General features: G+C 41.8%; 1 protein-coding gene across 1 annotated transcript in view; it reads left to right on the top strand.

Annotated features, from left to right (window-relative positions):
* The first annotated feature begins 4,413 nt into the window (after positions 1 to 4,413).
* Positions 4,414 to 12,209, top strand: part of MPP7 (MAGUK p55 scaffold protein 7) — a 148,360-nt gene continuing 140,564 nt past the window's right edge. Inside the window, exons 1-2 of the mRNA XM_066551956.1 lie at positions 4,414 to 4,499; positions 8,890 to 8,966. The gene's annotated coding sequence lies outside the window, so the exon portion shown is untranslated. The remainder of the gene's footprint in view (positions 4,500 to 8,889; positions 8,967 to 12,209) is intronic.

Below are 12,209 nucleotides of genomic sequence, written 5' to 3' on the forward strand. Positions count from 1 at the left end.
ATAATCTCCCAAAAAAAGTGGTGGATTACCCAACTTTGGACACTTTTAAGATTAGTCTGGGCAGGATGCTGGACCATCTGGTCTGGATGATGCTTTTGCCAAGAAAGACTGGACCAGAAAATTCTTCAGGTCCCTTCCAACCTAGTATTCCGTGACTAACATTATAGACAGAAAAATTTTACAAGGTGAAGGGAAAAAATTGATGTATTTTGAGACTTTTATAAATATAATGAAAGAAGAAAGTTAAAATTACCTTATGGGCAGCTAGAAAAATTTCTCAACCTAAACCAACAAAAAATAATGTTTAACATATTTCAATATTTATTTATACTACTGTATTCAAGCTCCACATGCCCTACACAAGCGTGACAGATTTTTACTGTATCAGACAGAAATCTGGAATCTTTAGAGCAGTTTTTTGCTTTAACAAACTAGGATGTTACTACGACAAGTTGCATCTGTAATAAGAAGACCAGGCAAATAATGTGTACACATAAATGTGCATGTTCTTTCAATAAAATAATTTGCATAATTCATTTACTATACCTAGATAGCAATACTTCAGAGTATTGCCGAACAAAAAAAAATTAGAAGGTTTTGCAATTATAATAGGAAAAAGTGAGAAAACAAACTAAATATGCCTTTAATAAATGAAACCATTTTAACATATTTTCCAGTATCCTTGATTTGCAATGACTGAAACATTATATTTTCCAGTATCCTCAGTTTGCAATGACTGAAACAGATATTTTGCTGGTTCCAATTCCATTCAGCCAGTCCTTTGTGCTATCCACAAGCCTGTCTGCTGGAATACTGTGAAAATGAAACAGTAACACAAAAAAATAAGCAAGTATTTAAAATGCAACAGAAAAAATTATGTCTGTGACTATCAATTGCACCAACAATGCTGGAATTTGAGATGAAAAATAGAATAATATTGTTTATATTCATATCAGAGAAAAATCAAGGAAATAGACCTGGCTGGAGACAGCTCTCATAGGTATTTTTGAAGCAAATCAAATAGATGTGAAGGAAAAAAAAACCCACCCAACTTGTCTTCTAGAAAATTTTCTAAATAAGTAAGTTGGGTAAACTCTTCAGTAAATGTAATGTAACACAAACTGCGTGCCACAACCCGGAGAACACAGTTTGAATGCTGGGAACAGAGTGGGAGACACCTGAGATGGCTCTGTTAAATTATGCAAGAATCTCAGCTATGCACAGCAAAAGTGTCAGTGTCAGGAGGTGAATAACACCAAAGCAGTTTCTAAACACACACAACTAAACATATTTGAAGTAGGAATTCTCAAATTGTCCCACAGGGCTGGCCACACTTTGAAGAGAAACTGGCTCAGTTTCACTTCCTATTAATGATCATATAATATCTTGGTGCCAAACACAGCAATTGCCTGAATGGAAAAATAATTTTAGGAAAGTATTTAATATGTTTTTAACTGCCTTGTAAAAACAACTTAGCAACTGAAAAGACCGATGCCAACACCTTGTGATGGGCTAAATCTTTAGAGGAAACCAGGAAGATTCTGTGGGTGGAATGTGTACAGTGATATGCAGACATGGTACCACCTGAGATGTCTTTCTACTGTTGCATCCCCCTGAGAAAGATGTAGGATGCTGCCTTTGCAGATTTCCAAACGTGTCAGCAAGACAGAGGAAAATACCCCAGACATATCAGTCATATCTAAAGAGTGTCTCAACAGCTTCTGAAGTGCCTTATTTCTTCCTGCCATTTTTCACCAGAAAAACCTCTGGGAGGAAATGAAAAGGAGCAGGTCATCCAACCTGCTTAAATTTACCTCCCTGACCATCTTTTTCTAGTCTAGCTGGTAGACTTTCAGACTTGGACTGATTTAATGATTTTGAGATGCTTAGTTCTTAACCAAAGTCATGTAGAAAAATGTTCTTTGAAGATGGCTTGGAAAAGCCCCTGAGTTTGGAAAAAGCACTGATCTGTGGAAAGTTCTTCCTTGTCTCCTTAGTTTCATCACGTTTGCTAAGTGGTCAGCTTACAGGAGCTGCTTTGCTTTGGATTTGTGGAGAAAATGCCCTTTTTCAAAACCAATAGAAGGCTCAACTCACTCTTGCCAAACCCTACAATAGGAAAGGAAGGATAATACATGGATAGGCACAATGGCAATTCATCTTTCTGACTGGAAGTTGTGTTTTGGAGTTCTGTTGCTTAGTGTCTGTCAGCACTTTCATCCTGGGGAATTTAAATTTCTCCAACAACAGCCTGACTGCAAGTAAAAGTTTGCATATAAAGTATCAGAACTCAGAACTATTTATTTTTTAATTAATTTTCCAAATAGAGGTAAGTCTTAAGATATGAAAAAGTACTTGAGTGCTACTCAGCATAACAAGAAGGAAATCATTAGCTTTGCATTTGTTTAATCTTGTGAAACATTTCTTTAAAAGGACAGGGAGATTAATATCTAAAGTGTGATCTCAAAACCCACAAAAAATATGTATTCATCCAGGAACTGAGCTACATTTGATGTGTCTTAGCTTTTCTAGGCACTGTAATTACTCTACTGGCTTTGAGAATAACTTATTCAAAAACTAACCATGTATGTTCAACAGGCTTCCTTTCAGGAATGCTTCAGCTGCTGATGGATCACAAAAGGAAGGACCATATCCTGTCTTTGAAGATATGGATAAAAGGGAAGTAATTGTTAATGATTTGCTCATCTAAACAAAAAATGACTGACAACATAATGAAATCCTGTAATCGTGTAGTGTGTCAAATACTGCAATTTTAAACTGAATAGGAACAAATGTCAAAGGAAGCTGAATGAGAGTAGTTGCATTATACACTACAGAACCATATGTCTAGTAATAAAAGACATGAGAGGAAGCTGTAAGAATCTAGTCTTCTGGAACTGCTTACGTATTGCAATGAATTTTTGGCACAATTAAGCACTTCATTCAAAACGCTGATTGAAGACAATGCTGAAAGGCCTCTCTCAGTGCAGGAGAATTACAGCTGTCCAAAACTACCTGTAATGACATATTTTGAAGAGATTAGCCAGGAACTAGTATCAGTACGGCGTGCTGTAGACTAGGGAGCACTTCTGCAGGCCGGCAGTCCAGTGCACTGAAAGCTGAGTTGCGTGGATGTTGGACAGCACTGCTGAAGCAAACATACCTATTTATAATACCAGTGTATTCCTTTGCTTGGGAAAGACTGAAAGAATCCTCAGCATGTTTTATATGAAAAGCAAACCCATTAAGAGTAGATTCACCAAAAGAGTAAAGTCTTGTTCTTTCATACACAAGTAGGACTGTAGCCTCTTCTTGTGGGGAAGCCACCCAGCTTGCCAGCTCCCAAGCCCCGTCCATCTCTCAGCAGCATGCCGATAGCCTTTAATTGCGCAGCTCCCTGCCCTGGCTCCCTGCTGGAGCAGCGCGGTGTCCCCGGCCAGGCAGCACCGCGGGTCCCGCGTCTGGGCTGGGAGCACAGCAGAGGCACACGGACCCAGCCTGAGGGATCGTGTCTGCTTCAACACTGGAGGTTTCAGAGTGAAACAAAACAGGAGGAAACAAAACCCAGCAGGAGAAGCAAACTGAAGTACTGTTTTCCCACCGTACCTTTTAAGGATATTTTCAATAAGCATTGGAGGAACATCGTCGCATTATCACAAAATATTTGGATCACAGTGAAAGAATGTGGTTCACTGCTAGCATGTGCATTAAACAGAAGGCACGAGGCTGACAAATAAATTAATTTACTTTGTCACTAGTCCTTTCCGGGCTTGGACAAGCAGCTGCTGCAGATCACTGCTGTTCCCCTGTGCAGAGCCCTGACCGATGCTTTCCAACCTGTGCTTGCAAGGTCTGAGGGCTCTGCTGCTAAAAAGGTCCAAACAAGATGCGAGTTCATATATCTAGCAAAGAATTTTAGCAAATTTTTAGAGAGGAAAATATGTTCATGCAAAGGTGTTCTAACTCAAAGACTTGAAATACATTGGCATAATAAATAAACAAAAATTGGAAGAAGCTTAGCAGCACAAATGGTAACTGCGTGAAGAGCTTCGCATTCGCTTTCGGGCAGAGCCATAATGAATTTTTGGCAGCCCCGGCGGCGGCCCCGCCGTGAGGGGACTCATCCCTCAGGGGGTTCATCCGTGAGGGAGTTCATCCCTCAGTGGGTCCATCCCTCGGGGGGCTCCCGGCGCGGGACCCGCGGCCCAGCCCCGCCACACGGCGTCACGCGCCCCCCGCGGGCGGGTCCCCGCCTCCGCCGCGGGCCAATGGCGGCCCGGCCCCGCGCGGCCCCTCCCGCCGCCAGCCAATGGCGCGCGGGCCCTGAGAGCGGGCGGGCCGTGGGCGCGCGGCCGTTGGGCTCCTCGGGCCCCGCCCCGGTGGGCGGCGCACGGCGCGCCCGGCCCGGCCCAGCGCGGCGGCGGCGATGCGGAGCCGGGGCGAGCGGAGCCGCGGGTAGACGGAGCTGAGCCACGCTCGCGCATTGGGCCCGGCCGCAGGTACGAGCCGCAGCTCCGCGGGGGTTCGCGAGCTGGCGAGGGTCGCGGCGGGGGGCTCCGAGGCGCTCGCGGCGCGCCCGGGGGTTTTTCCGCGGGAGGAGTCGGCGGGCGAGCGAGGGGATGCGGCAGGTGCCGGGCTGTGGCCGCTCGGTCCCGGGGGCGCGGGGAGGCGCCGGTTCCGAGATGGCCGCCGCCGCCTCCCCGGGGAGCCCCCCTGGAGCCGCTGCCCTGCCCGCGGGGCTCCCCGGGGCGGGCGGCTCCGTGCGGCAGCGCCGGCTCCCCGAGCCCCCCCCGCGGGCAGCGCCGGAGCGGGCGGGGTTGCTCCCGGTGGATCTAATCACGGCGAGTGCTCCGGCTTTTAAAACCTGCCGGGCTGCCGGGATTCGTTACGCAGAGCTCGCTCTGGCAAGTAATGGATGTGACTGAGCCATTAAGGGACACCGGGCTGCGCAGCTGGGCTCTGGAGACCTGTGAACTTCAATTTATGGGGTATCGGGAACAGGAGGCGTTTTTATGAATTGGCTGGTAATAACTTAATTCACCTGTGAGGCCAGCTCCTGTTAATGCCTGCGTTTAATCTGCGTGGAGCAATAAATAGCTATTAATTTGGCGTGTTGCATGTGGAGAAGGTAGATGATATTTGAGGAAAGAGCTGGGAAGAGCAGTAGGTGCCTTTGCATGTTACTTGTGTGCTTTCCCTTCTGAATTCCTAGCTTCGTTTTATTTTACCTGTGTTTTTAACAACATGCCTTTCTATGCTTCCAGAGCTTCTTAACTGATTTCATTTCTTAATCAGCCTGCCATATCTTTGCTTTTTATTTCCTCTGAGTAAACTGTAGAATAACTTCAGTGGCAATAGCTTTCAGTGATCCTAGAATCGGTAAGGTTGGGAGAGAGCTTTAAGATCAAGTCCAACCGTGAACGCATCAACACCATCACTGTAACCCCTAAAGCACTAAACCATATCACCCAGCGCCAGAATTCTTCCCTTTGAGGAAGACTAAACAGTCTGGACAGTGGTGATCAACATCATTAGACCTCATGGCTATCTATGGTAGCTGAATTCAGAATTTGTTTTTTACGGTTAGGTCTTTTGGATGAGGTCTGGAGTTCTTATTTTAAGTTGACTTAGATCAGGAGCCCTTTAATGAGGCATGTTGTTTTGTACATGATCATTTTAAAATATAGTAATTAAAATTTTGGTACGAAGTATTCTCATCCATCAGGTCTCTTTTATGCAGGGATGTTATATCTTGGCTATTTTTATAGAAATACCTTACATAATTTACTACTAGGTTATTCACTTACTGAAAGTATTCTTTGTCCTTAATTGATGTGGATGATCAAATATATAATCTCACTTAGCAGAGATTTTGACATTAGGATTTTGCTAGATGTCCCTGTTTGGATTAAGATTTTTTGCATTCAGGGTGTGTGACTGCATGTGGCTTCTAAAAGTTCTCTTAAAGCAACAGGTAATTTAGGGTTTGTGATTTAATCATGCAGAGCTAGGAAATGAGTGAATGAGAGTCATCAGTTTCAACTGTGCCAGTTTATTCATCTTTGTGAAAAGGAATAAAGCAGTAACCTAAATGCTGAGGACTTGATTGAAATTATTTCAGACATTGACTAGGTTTGGACTTTATTGTGATTGTGTTTATATTTACATGTGTACACTTAAAAGGAGATGGGAAATCCCGGAGCTGCAGATTGCTGTCAGCTAACAAAGTACATCAAGGGATGGCAGCTCTATGTTTGCTCTGTTCTCGTTTTCTATGCACCCACTAGCAGTACTTATTAGAAACAGGCTACTGTGTCAGATGGACCTTGAACCTGAGTTAGTATTGCGTTTTTGTGTTTGTAATAAAATGTTTTCTGTGTAGTAGCATGTAGTTAGGAAGCTAAATTTTAAATTAGGCATGTGTCAGAGCTGTGAGTTTTTAAGAGTACAGTGTAAAAGTCAATACCAGGTACAGAAAAAGCGGGCTAAGGAATGTGCTATTACTTTGGAAGTTTATTTGCATTTTTGTTTACATCCCAACACCTGGTAGGAAATGGTCCCAAGTATGTTTTCTAAGTGGCAACTTCCAGTCCTTTCCTGAGTGCCTTGCAGGAGTACTGTGCTTCTCACGAAGATGATGTTAAATCTGCTGCAACTCCCATCTTAGGATGTTGCAATGTTGCCTTTCACTGAAACTCCAGCCTTAGTTCTGCTTTCCTGCATGGAATCTTCCCATTCTGTGTGGCAAGCACCTGGGCCACCCATGAGTCTGTCATTTAATTCTAGCACGTGGAAGGGAGCATAATGGATCTATGAAACTCATTCAGTAGTGTCTTCCCTCCAAACTAGTTCTTCTTTTTTAAATTTTACTGTGGAACTTGCTATGATAATGAGTAGAAGCAGGAAAAAAATCCAGTCTTGCTGCTAGTAAAGTGTCTGTTAGTTGCCTTGTAGAGAATGTTTTGGAAAGTTGTTGCAGTGAGTTAAGCAAGTTTGACCATCTAGAACTGCATGAATTATGTGTAGGAGTGATGAAAGCTTCCCACATAGCTGTGCTAATGCAGTTTAATCCCAGGCTATGATGTGTGTATTCTTCCTGACCTCATCTCCTGCTTGCTGCTGGTTTCTGTGTGTTAAAGAAAAGATGGAGTATATTAAATTGTGTCCTTCTAATTTTAGTCTTAGAAGTATAATAATAAAGCTGAATTTATTTATACCTGCTTTCAGTGGATTGTGGACATTTCTATCACAAGTGATATCATATACTTATCTAATACAGTACCTTGCCCTGTATTACAGAAATAGACAGAGTGCAAACATTACTTAATACCCTTCAAATAACTTACACTGCAGTATCCTTAAAAGCCCTTGACAGCTCAGACCACTAGCTCTGTCCCATGTCATGTTGGCCATATGGCAGTTCTGAGAACAGCTCTGATGCCATGTTTTTGTATTTTACTGAATTGTTTTTCGACATTACCATGAGTTCTTGGACAAATGAGTTTTCAAAGACAGAAATAGATGATAGCTACATTGACATGCTCTTTTTTTTAGCTGGCACTCTTGCATTTAGGGGAAACCCATCAGATATAAAAAATAAGGCATATCTGAATATGCACAGAGTGTTGATGTTCTTGGATATTAGCTTTCCTTATGCTTAACTACCCAAAAACACAACTTGAATTTTCCCCCCACCTTAGTAGGCTAACAGATTCCATGTGCTCTTAAGCAGTAACATTAAGCAGACTAGTTTTTGAGGTTCAGGATTTTGTCCTGAAAATGTTTTATCATTCTACATTATGAATCATGACTAGAATCAATCTTATCTCACAGTTGTAAGCTCTGAAGAAAAGATGAACTGCTAATATAAAAGGGTTTTCAGTCTATTTAATCTCTTGGAATCACATCTTGCTACAGTGGCCAACGTCTTTATTTTATTTTTTTTTGTCAGTGATGTAATAAGCCTGCAGCAAAAAGCTCATGGAGTGAACTCATGGTTTCTATCCTCAGTGACATCAGTATTTAAAGATAATAGTTGAATCAGTCTATAAACTGTAACTACAAACTATATTAAAGAGGAGTTATATTATATGTAATATAAATTGGAGAGATGAACTGTATTGTAGTTTGCGGTGTGCAGAGGAGATGGTGACCCATGAACGTGGAAGGAACAGGCCTGCCTTGATCCTGTTTTGACTGTCAGGTGCTTGCCATGCACGCCCCAGGGCTGCCCCTACGTGTATTCTGTGGTTGCTGCTCCAATTCTGCACTTATTGCCAAGGGGAGACCTGGGGTGTTCTCAGTGTGTAGGAGCAGTAGGCAGTGCAAAATGGACATTTGCTCAATGTTGGTGTGCACAGCCAGTTATGGGCTAAAGCTTATTGCTAACTCTCAAAGCAGAGTAATTAGCTATCATGAAGCAAAGAAATGAGCATCTTTACTACAGGCAAGAAGTCACAGGTACTTAAGAGCTTTTTGAAGTGGACATATTCAGTGCAGTGGTAGAAGGCTTACACCTAAAATTTTGTATCAGAATTTGCATGTTTTTAATGTATAAGATGGGATTATATATCTGAAGTCTTCCAGATCTTTATATGTTACATAAAGCTTACGTGTACTCATTTAAAAATAATTATTTTGCTTAATTCTAATGTTAAGACCAATTTATCTCAGACAAGTGTGGAGGCAGAATAAATATGCAATTTGGAATCCTCTCGCCCCCCAGCTAATAAGTCTTTTGACTTCTCTTGTTTCTGCAGAGTTTCACATAGAATCAGATATTTGGAAGTTAACTAATTTAAATTTATTCTCTGAACAATTAGAATTATGTAATATGTCCAATGCTGACTAGAATGTCATATTACTGTTACCCTTTCTCTTTTCTTTCAGATTCCATAGACTCTCAGCTTGGCAATCTGAAAAATGCATTATGTTATGTTGCTGTTGAAGTGAAAACAGTTATCCAGGTAGGACTCCCTTGTAATGACTCTTGCTCATTATTTTCTGATACTGAATTAGGCTGTTGCGTGTTTTCTGCTGTCCTGAGCAATAAACAGATATTTGTAGGTCAGTATGAAAGACCAAGAATAATTTCATATCATGTTTGTATTAATAAATAAAGTTGTGAAAGTGTTGTACCATTATGTGGTGTAAGTATTGTGTGTTGTCTAATGGTGTACTGCTTTATTGTCTTGTAAAGACAGCCTCTTTTTTGAGTCAAGAATGACTAAAATTTCTTATGTTATTTCATCACGTATGATAGGAGAAGTTTTGAAAAAATAGGGAAGTATTGCAAATACAGCCAACAGTTAGTAAGGACTGACTTCGAAACATGTTGCATCATAAATTGTATAGCAAGTTTAGGCATAGAGTAAAACTGCATCAGAGCTACTAATTGTGTCTCAGTATTTGAGAACACACACATCCATGTATAAAAAGATGATAGTAAACCTTTATTGCTTTCATAATGTATTGTTTAGTGGATTGAGCTTGGTTTAGCCAATCTGTTGAAGCTGTTCTGAGAGGAACAAAGTAGTTTCAGATACGAAGTGCAGAGCTGCTGTTTCACAGACAATATGCCATGAATGCTATCTAAAGAAACAGACTTGACATTGCTAATTATACATGAGAGTGAAGTATATTTATTTCACACATCGATGTGACCGAATCAGAAGCTTCAACTGGAATATGGAGAGGGTTTTTTGTGGTTTTAAAAAACACCTTACAAGTTCAGCTGATAAAAAGCTTTGCTTATTTATCACGGTCCAGGAGAGTTGGAAAAAAAGAACTAAATCTGGTCTAATTCTGTATATAAAGAAACAGTCCTGAACTTCTTCAGAGATTTTACAGATACAGTAGTGAATATTTTCAGTGCCTGAACAGATACTGTGATAGACGTTTTCAGTGAATAGCTGTTCATGAGCAGTTAATTATCTCATTGTAATCTGGGTCATTTGGGAAGCTGTGAACAGTTAACTTCTGTGTTAGGATTGCATTGTAACTGAAATGTGCATGTGGAAGGGGGAACGCCAGAGCTGCATCATCTTGAAACTAGCAAGGCTGGAGGAGTGACCAAAACCAACCTCTCCCTGAAGAGCTTGCTGCCTAGTTAAGGTGAATGAAGGCTAAAGCTTAACTAAGCTGTGAAATCGCTACTCTAAATCATATCTGAAAATCCTTGCTCCTCCCTTAACGCTTTCCCTCCTACCAGCCCAAGGCAGTTAGTGCTGCTCCCACCAGGACAAACAGCAGCCCTTTGTTAGCTGTCTTGCCTGGGGCACACCCTGTCCTCACACTGCTGCTGCTCTCTTGCCATCTGGGAGTCCCAGAGACCCTGAAAGGAGCCTTTTGCTGCCTGGTCTCCAAGGTTAACTGATTCAGCAAATCTGTGTTACCTCCAGTACACATCAAGCTAACCTGTAACTTCAGTCCCAGCATTTAATTTCTGTGGGGATGGGAACATCCAGTACCACAGCTTGTAGGCTTCTTACTCAAAGGTTAGTTACTTCTCTAAGGATCCAAATCTGTGACTTTAAAACATCAAAATTATACGTGCTAGAAACTTTGTCTTGGTATTGAAGTGGCACTACAAGTACTACAGCACAAGAAGTCTGAAAGGGCTTGAGCTGCGGTGCGTGACTCTCTGCTTCGAAAGCTTGTCGAGTGTTTGAAATGTGATACAGACAGTGACTTGGACCACCTTCCAGCTGCCTCCACCAGTCTGAGCAAGGGTATCAAAATGGCAAGCAAACCTCAGAGGATAGAACTGTGAATGGCATGCTTTGAGCCAAGTGCTGAAGGGTGCCTTTGGTCCCTCATCTGACTGCTGTGAGAGTCATGTGTCTGTGCCGTGGGACCTGGTCAGACACCCTGGGTGCTTCCCAGGGAAGACTGGCTGTCTTCAAGCAATCTTGATGGTTAAAATGGAGAGCAAAAATCACGTGCAGCAGCTGAGTACTGAGGCCAGACAGATCAGTTGTCCAGCAAACACATTCTTGTATTGAGTGTAGAAAGGACAGATGTTTTCCTTTGTTTAGAATCATGGCTGCAACTTGCAAATATAGATGATTGAATGCTGTTGTAGTCTTCATCTATTAAGATATGCTGAAAGATGCTGCTTCCAGTGGATGGTGGGCATGCTGTCAGCCAGACTGAGGGAGAAACTGTCACTGGACTGCAGCAGGAGAGGAGAATGTCCTCCTGAGCAGTTAGATGGGCAAAGTTTTGTTTGAGTGCCACAAAGGGAAGGATTCACAAGGCAGTTCCCTTCCCTGGAGAAGGGAAGTTAAAAGGGACAAGTGACTTACTGGGAGTCAAATGACCAGATTAGGAACTGGAGAAAAGCTAAAAACTTCATTGTGCCAGCTGTGGAGGCTTTTGCTTCCCAGAAGCTATGGAAACTTTTCTGGCACTATGTACTGTATTAAACATTATCTTAACTCCTGATTTCTTGACATATGCATTTATTACTTAATGAAGATAATGAAGATTCCCTCTCATTAGGGCCTTTTATTAAACTTGGTCACATTGATACATTAAGACTATTAAATACCTTCCTTTACAAAGGAAAAAAAGGTTGGGATGGGAACAGAAGGGTGTTAGAAACCAATACTGGAATTTGTCTGAAAAGAAGACTCTTCAGCTGACATGGCTGTGGAAGATGTTAAATATTTTAGATACAGAAAGATACTCTAGCAGAGCTGTAAAACGTACTTTTTTGTGGATACCTGATTTAAAGAGTTATGTGCAGGCATTAATATGACAAATATTTGGATTTTGAGAAAAAAACAAGCCCACACATTTCACACAGCACAGGAGTCTTAGGTAATACCTGTTAGGAATGGTTTGCAAACTGAGTAACCTTTTCTCACAGAAGAAACTTGCTGATCTGCTTATTATATTTAATAAGTCATAGAACACCAAGGGAATGTAAGAAATTTTGCCAAATGCTCTTTTTCTTTTAATATTTAGAGAAGAATTGGCTAGGGGGTGTGTGTGACCCAAATCAGTTCTGGTTGGTTTTTATCACCTTAACTGACTGTAAAAAAGTACAGAGAAACATAACCAACATGTGTCAGATGAAGATGGGTCATCAGTAACTCTATCCCCAGTGGCTCCCTTCTGGGTCAGCACAGCAGAGGTGGTGTTAGTTTTTTCTTATGGTCTGGAACTAAAGCATCCTGTAGGAAGATAGGTTTAGGTAAATACTC

Source organism: Molothrus aeneus, chromosome 1, assembly GCF_037042795.1.
Source record: "Molothrus aeneus isolate 106 chromosome 1, BPBGC_Maene_1.0, whole genome shotgun sequence".
NCBI lineage: Eukaryota > Metazoa > Chordata > Aves > Passeriformes > Icteridae > Molothrus > Molothrus aeneus.